Raw genomic sequence first — 13,446 nt, 5'->3', positions numbered from 1 at the left:
TGCAGTAAGGGCAAACCTTTAAGGAAAATTGAAAAATGTAAAATACCTGCATAAGGAAATGTTTTTGCAAAATGATGCAAGATTTTGTGTGGGTCCTGTTCTCCTCTGAATTTGTGGTGGGACTATATTAAAAGCACTCCCAGGACATTTCTGGTGGTCCAGTGGTTAAGATCCCATGCTCTCAATGCAGTGGGCCAGGGTTCCATCCCCAATCAGGGAACTAGACCCTGCATGCTACAACTAAGAGCCCACATGCTGCCACTAAAAAGGCTGCATATTGCAAAGAAGATCCTGCATGCTGCAACTAAGACTCAGAGCAACCAAAAAAAAAAAGTCCTCCCATCTTTCTCCAGAGAGGTTGTTTACATTCAAATATCTCCTCTACTCCCATAACTAATCACCAGGGATGATTTGAAGACTTGGGACATCAAGATACAGGGGGAAAAGCTACAATATATATATATGATGGATGATGTATTTCTGCTATAGAGGATTACAGATCTTAACCCTCTAGTTTTCCTTACCTGTGTGCATGCTAAGTCACTTCAGTCATGTCCGACTCTTTGCGACCTCATGGATTGTAGCCCTCCAGGCTCCTCTGTCCATGGGATTCTCCAGGAAAGAACACTGGAGTGCTGTTTCCTCCTCCAGGGGATCTTCCCAACCCAGGGATCGAACCTGCGCCTCTTATGTCTCCTGCGTTGGCAGGCGGGTGCTTTACCACTAGCGCCAGCTGGGAAGCCCAGTTCTCTGTAGTAATATCATATATTTACCCTCTTGCCCTTCGGAGGAGCACACTCTTCCACCTCAGACCTTTGGGTTTGCTCACGTGACTTATTTAACCAGTTGGTTTTCAGCAGATATATCATGACCAAGGGCTTGTCTTTTGGCTTGTGCCATCACCATAAGAAGAGAAACATACCAGCATAGTTCACATGGCATGTGAGGGTAATCCGTGACACTTGTTACCTCTTGATCGCCAGCATTAATTCTGCTGGTCTGGCCGGCTAGGTGAGCGTCCCTTTCTTCCCTTCCCGCTTCCCCTGAAGCTGCACGCTCAGTCTAAGAAGATGACCTCCCCCATAGAGAAAGACCTGTCTTCCATCAAGGGTCCAGGAACAGCTGTGCCTCCCCACCCCTGCTGCTGCTGCTGCTGCTAAGTCGCTTCAGTCGTGTCCGACTCTATGCGACCCCATAGACCGCAGCCCACCCACCTCCCCCGTCCCTGGGGTTCTCCAGGCAAGAACACTGGAGTGGGTTGCCATTTCCTTCTCCAATGCATGAAAGTGAAAAGTGAAAGTGAAGTCGCTCAGTCGTGTCCGACTCTTCGCGACCCCCTGGATTGCAGCCCACCAGGCTCCTCGGTCCATGGGATTTTCCAGGCGAGAGTACTGGAGTGGGGTGCCACTGCCTTCTCCACCCCTGCGGCTGCTGCTGCTGCTGCTGCTGCTGCTAAGTCGCTTCAGTCGTATCCGACTCTGTGCGACCCCATAAACAGCAGCCCATCAGGCTCCGCCGTCCCCGGGATTCTCCAGGCAAGAACACTGGAGTGGGTTGCCATTTCCTTCTCCAATGCATGAAAGTGAAAGTGAAGTCGCTCAGTCGTGTCCGACTCTTAGCGACCCCATGGACTGCAGCCTACCAGGCTCCTCCATCCATGGGATTTTCCAGGCAGGAGTACTGGAGTGGGGTGCTATTGCCTTCTCCACCCCTGCTAGAACCTCCAAAAACTCAGGAAATGATTGCCAGGGCTGAAATGCAGTTACTTCGTTTCAAATGTAACGCTTTCTTCTACCATTTCCCTTCCGCTCGTACTCATTTATGTCCCTTGCTTTTTTTCTTTTCTCTGGTCTAATCTTTAGAGGGTTTTGTTCGGGAACTTCTCACTCCAGGTGACGATGTCTAGCTTCAGACCTCAGCCTTTCACGTGCGTAGGAGACACTTGACCTCGGGCCCTTAGAGATCGTTCGCTAATAGTCTCAAAGGATTGCTTTGTTTAATATTCTAGAAAATGTCCCCAAAGTCTGTCATTTGAAGAAGTAATGTGGACGCCAACATATTTTTAATTAAAAGTGTACTATCTGAAGCCAGCCTTTGGCTTCCTATTCGTCATGAAAGTCCCCGAGTTCCAGCAGCCGTCACTAGGATAAGAATTTCTCCTTGTGTCCACAGGATGGCAGTATAGGTCAATGTTAAACCTCACTGCACAGCCCTTCACAATCCGACAGTGGGGTTTTGTTCAGAATTGGCACTCAACTCTCCTTTTCTCCATATGCCCACGGCCTCTTGCAACCCCGGCTCTAAACATTTCTCACTTCTCTTTTTTTTTCCGATTTAAACAAAGGCAGCCCCTTCAGTTCACAAAGGACATTTATGAATGAAGATCCATACAATACCCCGGCTTCATTATAAAAGCCCCCCAGACACAGAAGGCCAGAGTCCAGCTGCCCACAAAACCACATGCAACCAAGCCTTAGTTTGGGGCTGCTGAGTAGTTGTTTATAAATAGCAGTGGTCAGTTATACATTGTCAGCAACCTGAGCTAATCGCTGCTAATCAATAAAGTCATTGAAGTGTAATAACCTCATTGGCAGTAGACGGGCTCAGGTCCAGCCTGTGAGGGCATACTCTGTGAACAGTCAGACGGTAATTATTTAATCAGAGCAGCATGGCCTCTCATACACTCAGTATGGAGAAATGTATCCAAAACCACGTTTGAGACATCTTTCCTCTGCTCCATAGCAAAGGAAGCGGGCAAACAAAGTTTTCTTGATTTGAGAAATATTGGGCGCTGCTTCCAGACGTTAAATTAGAACCAAGGAACACGGATATTCCTCGAACAAATAATTAAAATAACATTCATTCTATTCTACATGAGCAGATAATTTTCAAAATGCCCTCTCTCTCTCTCTTTCTCTCTAATCCCTTTAAATAGTATGACCATCTTCTAAGGTACACACGGGTCAGGCATGACATTCATTGGAGAAAACCACTCTATACCTTACCTTGAACTTCTTCAATTCTCATAGTAACAATGCTTTCAAAATTGAGAATTAACCAAGAGAACAGTAGGAGATACCTAGGAATTTGTCCTTTAAAAGTCTTTTTTTTTTTTTTTTTGCCCTGTTCCCTGTAGCAGAGACATCTTCTTTGGTAATATTCTCTTTCCTTTAGTCCTTTTTTTAAAAATAGTATTATGCATTATTGAAAAGCCAATGCCACCTCTTGCCCTTCTTTATCTTCCACGGTGCTTAGCACGGGTTTAGGACAGGACTTCTTCTCCAAATACACATTGTTTAACTCTTTGGCTAACGGATATAGTATGAGAATTAATTCCTAGAGATCTTCACCTAAGAAGTAGAGACCTAACATTTTCGGGTTTAAAACTTTATCAAGGCCAAAGTAAATTCAAGTACTCTGCAAAATCACCACCCAAACTTCTTCAACAAAATCCTAAAAAAAAAAAAAAAATAAAACTTGGAATCTTCTAAGATTAACATTCAAAAATCTAGAAATGAAGAAAAAAAAAAAGGTCGTGTTTAACTTAAACTTTAGCCTTTCTTTCAGGAAATAAAGGAAAATCATGATATTACATGATAGGTGCAATTTTCCTAATATTACTTTCCAAATCTCAAATGTGTGTGTTTGTAAGCCTCAGGAAAATGATTTATTTTTGAATTCAACTGGAGAGGTTTAACAAAGAAAGCCTTTTCTGGTCTCTATGGGGGGAAATCGGCTTTAGACTGTTAGCAAACACATCTAAAAGTTCAATGAACTTCAGTTAGTTGCTATGCCAACCAGCAGAAGACCTGTCCAGATATGAATTGATCACACAAATAAAAATCTCCCCAAAGATGATGCTTGTTTGGCTTAAGGGCATAGTCTTTGTAACAACCCTTGAAAAATCAGAGGTCTGTCCGTTTGGAGAATTTATTTCGACCACTATCCAAATTTCCTCAGTGTATTATATAAAATACTTTGATTTTTTTCATAGGAAATTGAGCATTTACTTCCAAGAGGGAAATACCCTTTTTCTCTTCGTTCCCCAAGCGAAAAAGTAGCAAATACAGAGAAAGTAACATATATGGTGGTTCCTGATTATGAGAGAGAAAGAATAGTTAGAACTAAAACAGTAAATTTTGGGAAATGCTTTTGATTCCATTTTCACCTTCTGATATGAAGTTGGGCAATTTATCTTCATTTTTTAGCATCATGCCTCCCACACCCTGCCATGGATAGGGTCCCTAAAATGTGCAAAAAAGCCTTTTTGAAGAATCGTTTTGTAGTGTCTACTTTGAGGTTTTGTGACCTCCATATCCAAGAAGTGAACAAATTTGAGGCTCAACAAATAGGTGACATGGGTATCATGGTAGTTGACACCAACTTCTAAGGGGTTGGAGGAGAAAACAATAAGGTGACCATTCTTTTCATATATATCCCATTATTATCCCTTTGGAAACTGAACTGGATGACTTTCTATTGTTAGATCTCTCTTTAGGCACCTAAGGAATAGAAGACAGTGATCAAAACATTTGGAAATTGTTGTTCAGTCGCTAAAGTCATGTCCAACTCTTTGCGACCCCATGGACTGCTGCACGCCAGGCTCCTTTATCCCCACTTATCTCCCGGAGTTTGCTCAAACTTATGTCCATAGAGTCAGTAATGCCATCCAACCATTTCGTCCTCTGTTGCCCCTCCTCCTTTTGTCCTCAATCTTTCCTAGCATCAGGGTCTTTTCCAATGAGTCAGCTCTTTGCGTCAAATGTCCGAAGTACTGGAGTTTCAGCTTCAGTCCTTTCAATGAATATTCAGAGTTGATTTTTTTAGTATTGACTAGTTTGATTTCCTTGCTGTCCAAGGGACTCTCAAGAGTCTTTTCCAGCACCACAATTTGAAAGCATCAATTTTTCAGCCTTTATAACATGTTTTATGTGTATTATGAATATACAACTTTAATACATATGCCTAGCAACACAACGGAGAAGGCAATGGCAACCCACTCCAGTGTTCTTGCCTGGAGAATCTCAGGGACAGTGGAGCCTGGTGGGCTGCCGTCTATGGGGTCGCCCAGAGTCGGACATGACTGAAGCGACTTAGCAGCAGCAGCAGCAACACAAACCCATAAAGGAGTCATCAAGCATTTATTAATATTACTATGTTTTGTACAATATGACCTTAGCCCACTTATATTATTCTTACTTTAATTCCTCATCCCTATATTTGTTCCAAATTTGACCTTTTAGTTTTTATCTCCCATTGCTATCTGTATAGTCACCTCTGAAATACACACAGAAATTTGGATTCTCTCGTGTATCACGTGCAAGTATAGTTTTTACCTCTGGATCATCCCCTTTACTCCTAATTTCTGGATTTTCACTTCATGTTAGGTGATTTTGTCCTTAGCCTCTCCAAGAAAGCCTTGGATTCCCCCAACAAAGGGACCCAACAAGGTATAGAGTGGATATCGTGGATATTAATGATTTTAGATTAGGGTTTTAATAGTTCAGATTAAGGAACAGATCCTTGACAAAGGGTATCTGTAGTATTAATTCCTGGGGAATGTGAAATATGCTCAGTGAAATTCACATCGTGTGTGAAAATAAGAAAATGACAAACCAAAGAGTGAACATGTTATTTCTCAGTGGGGAAGTTCAGTCTGTGTGCCCTTGGTTTTCAAAGTGGGCCATATCTCCAACACAAAAATCCTGGGACTATTCAGCTTGTGTTTCAATCCCAGAGGAAGTAATACTATTCCCAGGTGGTGCTGGTGGTAAAGAACCCGTATGTCAATGCAGGAGACATAGAGACAAGGGTTCGATCCCTGGGTTGGGAAGATCCCCCAGAGGAGGGCATGGCAACCCACTCTGGTATTCTTGCCTGGAGAACCTCATGGATAGAGAAGCCTGGTGGGCTACAGTCCATAGATTTACAAAGAGTCACTGAAGCGACTTAGCACACACACACACGTAGCCTGAAATGAATAAATCCTAGATTTACACCCCAATGCAATTCCAGTGCTGGATACAGATAAAAGAGATAAAAAGAGATAAAAGAGATACAGAACCTTCTACCTTTCTGCTTTTGAGTAATGATTTGGATTCATGAACTCATTTGGAAAGAAAAAAGGAGAAATAGTTTTCAGATAAATATTCAAACAGTTGCATATTCCCATAGGAAGCTTCTAATGAAGCCTGTGACTTAGAAAATCTTCAAGTCAATAACAATTTCTAACCTGTTTTCTCTCTCTTCTCTGTAGTAAACTAACATTGGGCTGTTGAAGGAGAGAAATCTTGAGTTAAAAGGTATGGTTTGAAAGCGTTCCTAAATAAACCTAGTTGTGGAAGGTTGGTGGGGCAGGTGGCAGTGAACTGTTGGGAGTGGCAGAATCTGGGGCGATGGTGATCTTGGTCATAACTTCTGAAAGTGCTAAAGAACCCAGCTGTGTAGAGCATACTCCTTAAGCAGTATTGATGTTTTACCCCCTTCCTGTTATCTTATGGATTAGTACGGTGAAACCAAATTTATAAGCAGGCGTTATCCTTACAAGAAAAACACACCCTCTTCTAGTCACAATTCTCCCCCACCCCGACTCAATGGAAAACAGTAGTGAAGTGCAAAGCGGGTATTTTTTAGGAAATGGTATTTGAGTCTAGGATGAAACAACTGGAGAGAGAAGTCTGGATGATAAACAAAACTTTCTAAGAGCCGTGTAACTGGAAACCATCAAGAGGGCATTAAAGAGACAGCAGTCCTATTAACGGCTACTTTGGTCTTCAAACTACTCTCTTGATGGTTTAGGGGTTTGGTTGAGGTTGTTCCTGTATCTCCTTAGCAATTTGTCAGGGGGTGATGAAGAACAGGTGAGCTATTGTTTCTCAAACTTCATTTTAATCAGAGCAGCTTTATTTTTATCTGTTTTGTATATTAGGATTCTGTGAAGGACTGTTATAGGAAAGAACTTTGTATTCTAAATTAATCACTAAAGGGATGTAGCCTATATGCTACATTATGCACAGTGGTCCATTTTTGGGAAACCTGCCTCCCAAGTAATGAACGTTAAGCTAAAGTACCTTTATTTAACTCACAGGAAACGTCCTGATCAGGCCCATCTGTAAATGGCTGCTGGAAGGAAGACATGAACACGTACCCTTCGGAGTCTGGCTGGAACCAGAACCTTATCTCCTCCCCTTTTAGTATAAAAAGCCTACATCATAACTCAGAGATGATGGTTCTTTGGGATTCTGATCCACCATTTTCTTGGTCTGCTGGCTTTCCAAATAAAGTCACTGTTCCTTGCCCCAGTAACTTGTCTCTTGATTTATCGGCCTGTCGTGGAGCCAGCAGTTCAAACTTGGACTCCGTAATAGGATCTCATTTAAGGAATCGAGTCGTTAAAAAAAATAGAGGAATTACCAATGATAAAAACCTGTTGCACATGGCAGCCGGGCAGGGTGGGGGAAGCTCAGAGAAAATGTTTGAGTCTTCTGCGTAAGTCAGTGCGAAGATAAAGGGTGAACCTCTGTGCCTCCATTCCCCACATCAGTAGTTCATGAAGTACCGTGCCTAAGTCAACAATATCAGTATCTCTTGGGAACTTGTTATAAACACAATTAATTGAACCCTACCCAGACCTACCTGATACAGAAATTCTAAAAATCAGCATTTTAACAGGTCTTCAATTGTTTCTGATGCACACTCAAGTTTGAGGTCAACTGCCACAGAGCCTAATTAATTTACCAAATAAAAGAAGTAAGGTAAAATTATGAGAAAGTAGCTGTTAGTGCAGTTTCTAAGGAAAATCTCTTCCAAGTATTTCCAATCAGTCCCATCCAGTCCAAGCCTTTGTAGAGAGGATTGTTTTTCAGTTTCAGGGATAGGAAAATACCTCCAGTCCTTCTATTCCGCCAGCCCTATAAATATCAGTCAAAATAAAGCACTGTCCTTACAACTTAGAGCCATTAAAATTCCCTTGACAGCCCAATCTCAGCCCAAAAATGTTTACTTGAAAATAGGTAGAGTTAGGTAGGAGTCAACAATAAAGCAACCAACAGATTCTAATGCCAACTGGAGAGACACATACTTGTATTGCTATTTTATGGACTCACTTTTTAAAATAACTATTGTTGATAAATTCCACTCCATCTGGGTTACGAGATGATGCACACACACCTTGGAACAGTGCTGGAGGAAGCTCTGGAAAGGACTAGGTAGAGTGAGAAGATGGCCACTGTCTTCCTAGAACCAGGACATGTGCATAAGAGTTGCCTTCCTGGAATGATGATACCTCTAAGTGAGATTGTTTTGAGAGATGGATTCCAGTGGAGATGCACATGGACTTTTCCTCGGGTGGGAACCCGGCTCTTCTCAATGTTTCAGTGCTATGATGTTACACCACTAGATGGCTCCAAAGTGTCTAGCCTGTGTTTGAAAGGCCAGTGCTGTGATAATTGGCATGTACTTTGTGAGCCATCCCCAGCCGTCTTCATCCACCGTTGACTCCCACTCAACCGAAAGTGATGTCTCCTTGTCTCCCTCTGTCTTCCCAGAGTAGCCCAATGGTGGTGTCTGGAAGGGGGGGAGAATGTTTCAGACCAGGAAAGCACTTGTTCTCTCCACATTCCAAACTTGAAAACTCAGCTTCAAGCAGATATGTGTATCCTCAAAGTGTGGAGTAACATTCCATCCTTAAAAATTATCACATTTCATAACTTAGGTGGTTGGGTTATTAGGGTCAAAGGTCCCCAGTCCTCAAAGTCTTGCTTAATCAGGAGAGGCTTAAAGATAAATTGTTAAGCATTATCTTTACCTGAGTTGCCCTTTTATATTCTTTCTAGAGGATTCGGTTAGAGTGGAAATGAAAGTTGTTGTTTTTGTTTTCTGAGTTTTAAACTCATTGTAGTTGTTACCAATTTCTTTTTAATCTGTGACATGAACTCAGTTTCTTCCAGGCTCAATTTTCTCTTCTAAATTGATCCAACGTGATGACAAATGCCAGTACAGGCAGTCATGTGTACCAAACCCTCCTAGTGTGATTGTTACCGGATGAACATTTGAACCAAGAGAAAAATACCCACAAACTGAACTTACCTATCTAGATGCCTAAAGTGGCATTTGAACCAAGTGACAAAGAGCTGAGTTTAGAAGGAAGAGAACCCAAGGGTCGAGAAATCTGTGTCAGAGTAAGAGGTTCCCAGGCAAGCCAAAGCCGTAAGGCATTGGAAGCCACGAGGACAATTATTATGTGAAGGCTCAGAGAAAACCAGTCTGTACAGCAGAATGGGGGGAAATATCAGAAAAGAGAGAAGATGTAGACTCAGAAAGATACACAGTGTAGCTACCCAAAACATTTCCAGTTTGTATGAGCACTGTTTGCTTTCTCATCCATCAAGTTCTACACATGATCCTCTGAGTCTTTTTATTCTCCTCTGCCTTTTCAAGTTTTCTTCACACTAATTGGTAAAGATTCCTGAACAGGTCCTTTGTTCCCTACCAACAAAAATCTAGAAAGCATTTTTTCATTTTTAATTTCTTAAAACTTTTTATTTTGTATTGAAATACAGCTGATTAATAATGTTGTGATAGTTTCAGGTGGACAGCAAAGGGACTCAGCCATAAATATACATGTATCCATTCTCCTCCCGTTCAGGCTGCCGCTTAACACTGAGCAGATTTCCCTGTGCTATATAGTAGGACCTTGTTGGTTACCCATTTTAAATATAGCAGTGTGCACATGTCCATCCCAAACTCCCTAACTATCGCTCCCCCCATTCCTCCTTCTTGGTGACCATAGGCTCATTCTTAACGTCCGTGTGTGTGTGTGTGTGTGTGTTTGTCGCTTAGTCATGTCCGACTCTTTGCAGCCCCATAAACTGTAGCCCACTAGGTTCCTCTGTCCATGGGATTCTCTAGGCAAGAATACTGGAGTGGGTTGCCATTTCCTTCTCCAGGGGATCTTCCCGACCCAGGGATCGAAGCTAGGTCTCCTGCATTACAGGCAGATTCTCTACCATCTAAACTACCAGGGAAGCCCCTTAAATTTGTGTAGAAGTCATCCTTTATCATAAGGCAACTCCACATGCTAAATTATCATGGTTAAATTTATAAAGTAGGATGGATTTCTGATTTTTAAAAACACTAAGACTAGCTGAGAAAAAAAAAATATTAAATTTTTTTTCTTGACTCCTGATGCTAGATTGGTACAACAAACTTGGTAAGCAGAAGTCAGAGACCATGCAGTCAGTTCCTGGGCCTGGGGCTGGAAAAATGCACCCTCTCCTTCCCCACCCACTCCCCACAGCATTGCTACCTTTCAAAAGAACTGACTAAAATGAAGATCTTGTCTCTGAGTCCTTGGCCCCAATAGATTGTATATTCTATGTCAGCACCATTTCCTGAAAGAATGACAGTATTGGTCTCTGATAAGTAAAAATTTCAAAGAGTAATCTGATTTTTTTCACATCTTGATTTAAGGCATCTTGCCTATGAGAAAAAGTAAAATAAAATAAAACATAAATAAAATGCCTTAATATGGCCTTCATGGTCCTCGGTCTGCTCACCTCTCCAGTCTCATCCAAGAGCTCTATCCCCATCATTGTCTGCGTCCAGCCGCTCTGACCTTTCAGATTCTCGTAAAAACTATTTTCTTTCCAGCCTCCTGGCCTTTGGATATTCTTTCCCTTCTTCCTGAAACTCACTTCACTCTTCGACTGTTCCTACTTTTCCATTCATCATCTTTCACCTCATATGCTAATTCTTTCAGGAAGGAATTCATAACCTTAAAAAGAAAAGCTCTCTTGCATAGCACATTGTTTGTTTCCTGCATAACACTTAATTCTACTTTGAAGTACTTATTTATTTAACTGAGTGTTGTCACTTGTTCCATCTCCAGACAGGAAACTTTATGAAAGCACAACTTTTTAATGTTTTTGTTCACGATTGTATGCCAGGTTGCAAGACGCTCAGTACACCTTCCATGAAGAAAGTAAAGAATGAATGAACCTATGAAGACCTGAAAACAAGGCCCAAGTCCTGGAGCCTATTCCAGAGACATGTTTTTATTTTTCTATTGATACTTCAGTTTCCTTTATCTCTGATGGGTATTTATTCTTTATTGTGTGTGTGAATGTAAGTCTGGTACAGTGTGTCTGTTGGCCTTGTATGGTTCTTGGAAAACCTTATATTTTGGAAGCAAATGTAAGAAAAAAAACATTCAGTTTGCAGAATGTTTTATTATGATTAATGAGCTCAAGGACACATCCGTTTTTGTGAATTGACGTGCATTTCTACTTGAAGGATAGAATGAACATAAATGTGACAAGAATAGAATTAAAGAGTGTAGGCCGAGGCGATGGGAATTCTAGGCTATTCCAAGGTTTTAGGGGATGCTTTGTCCTTAGCAGGGTTAATTCAAATACATATTTCTTCTATTCTCTGGATATCATTGATATTTTCCCATTAAGCACCCCCAATAAAATCTGACCACTAGGCTTCAAAACATATGAAAAGTTGGATGAGTCTACAATTTATACAAATTTTAGAAATACTTTCACTCTTTTTTCTTCTGGGTGTGAAAATATTCAGACTAGGTTTCCAAGAGAGCTTTGAAAAAGAATATGCACCAGGAGAAGCCATTTCCTACTCCAGGGGATCTTCCCAACCCAGGGTTTGAACCCAAGTCTCTGGTACTGCAGGCAGATTCTTTACCACTGACCCATCTGGGAAGCCCAAATGGCTAACATTTAGAGAAAAACTACTCTGTTTTTAAATATTACATAAACACTTTATGTGCATTATTTTATTTAAATTTCTTATTTTACAAACTAGAAAATTAAATATCAGGAGAGTGAAAATATATTCAGTTCAGTTCAGTTCAGTCGCTCAGTTGTGTCCGACTCTGCGATCCCATGAATTACAGCACGCCAGGCCTCCCTGTCCATCACCAACTCCCAGAGTTCACTCAAACTCATGTCCATCGAGTTGGTGATGCCCTCCAGCCATCTCATCCTCTTTCATCTCCTTCTCCTCCTGCTTCCAATCCCTCCCAGCATCAGGGTCTTTTCCAATGAGTCAACTCTTCGCATGAGGTGGCCAAAGTATTGCAGCTTCAGCTTCGGTATCAGTCCTTCCAAAGAATACCCAGGACTGATCTCCTTTAGAATGGACTGGTTGGATCTCCTTGCAGTCCAAGGGACTCTCAAGAGTCTTCTCCAACACCACAGTTCAAAAGCATCAACTCTTTGGCGCTCAGCTTTCTTCACAGTCCAACTCTCACATCCATACATGACCACAGGAAAAACCATAGCCTTGACTAGATGGGCCTTTGTTGGCAAAGTAATGTCTCTGCTTTTGAATATGCTAACTAGGTTGGTCATAACTTTCCTTCCAAGGAGTAAGCATCTTTTAATTTCATGGCTGCAATCACCATCTGCAGCGATTTTGGAGCCCAGAAAAATAAAGTCTGACACTGTTTCCACTGTTTCCCCATCTATTTCCCATGAAGTGATGGGACCAGATGCCATGATCTTCGTTTTCTGAATGCTGAGCTTTAAGCCAACTTTTTCACTCTCCTCTTTCACTTTAGTCAAGAGGCTTTTTAGTTCCTCTTCACTTTCTGCCATAAGGGTGGTGTCATCTGCATATTGGAGGTTATTGATATTTCTCCTGGCAATCTTGAATTCAGCCTGTGTTTCTTTCAGCCCAGCGTTTCTCATGATGTACTCTGCATAGAAGTTAAATAAGTTACTAATAGTCAAATCCCTATTAAATGGTGAGACTGTGATTTAAACCTAGGTCTACCTCAGTAAAAAACCCAAGCTATTCAGCACTCACTGTCTCTTAAATTTTCCATTTCTTTATTTTTTTTGTGACAAAAAAATTATTGAATTTAATAATTCAATAATAATAATAAAAAATTATTATCATTATTGAACCTTCTTTTTCAAAAGCAGGAGGTGTCATGAATTCAGATAAATGTGATAATTTCAGACAAACCTCTCCATGATTCACATACATAAAACCAAATATAATGTTATTTCAAGAAGCCATACTTAGACAAATATCTAGAAATTTCCAAATAGTTGAACAATGAATTGCATTTTTCACTCTTCACCAGAATGGTTTGTCATTTTTATATATCAAATAATTTATGTACTTGTTTCTTAAAGCAATTTATTTTTCTTAGAAAACAGAGACCTGCTGTTTCTAAATACAGGGTTCGATTCCTAATCGCTAAAACCATTTTAACATCCCTTGATTAGGAGGGAAGGAGAATAAAAATGCCGGGGTAAAGTAACCATTCATGGCATTTACCTGCCTTCACAAATCATCCTAGAAGTAAATCTGTGCTCTCTGTCTACTACAAGATTTTTAGAAGTCTTTAAAAGTCATCTTTAATAACAGAGGATGGGGCCTCTAGGTAGCTTTAATAATTTTTTTTTAATGTGAAAA

Source organism: Bison bison, unplaced genomic scaffold (genome assembly GCF_000754665.1).
Source record: "Bison bison bison isolate TAMUID 2011002044 unplaced genomic scaffold, Bison_UMD1.0 scf7180017864531, whole genome shotgun sequence".
Classification (NCBI taxonomy): Eukaryota; Metazoa; Chordata; class Mammalia; order Artiodactyla; family Bovidae; genus Bison; species Bison bison.
This window is presented reverse-complemented; position numbering follows the sequence as displayed.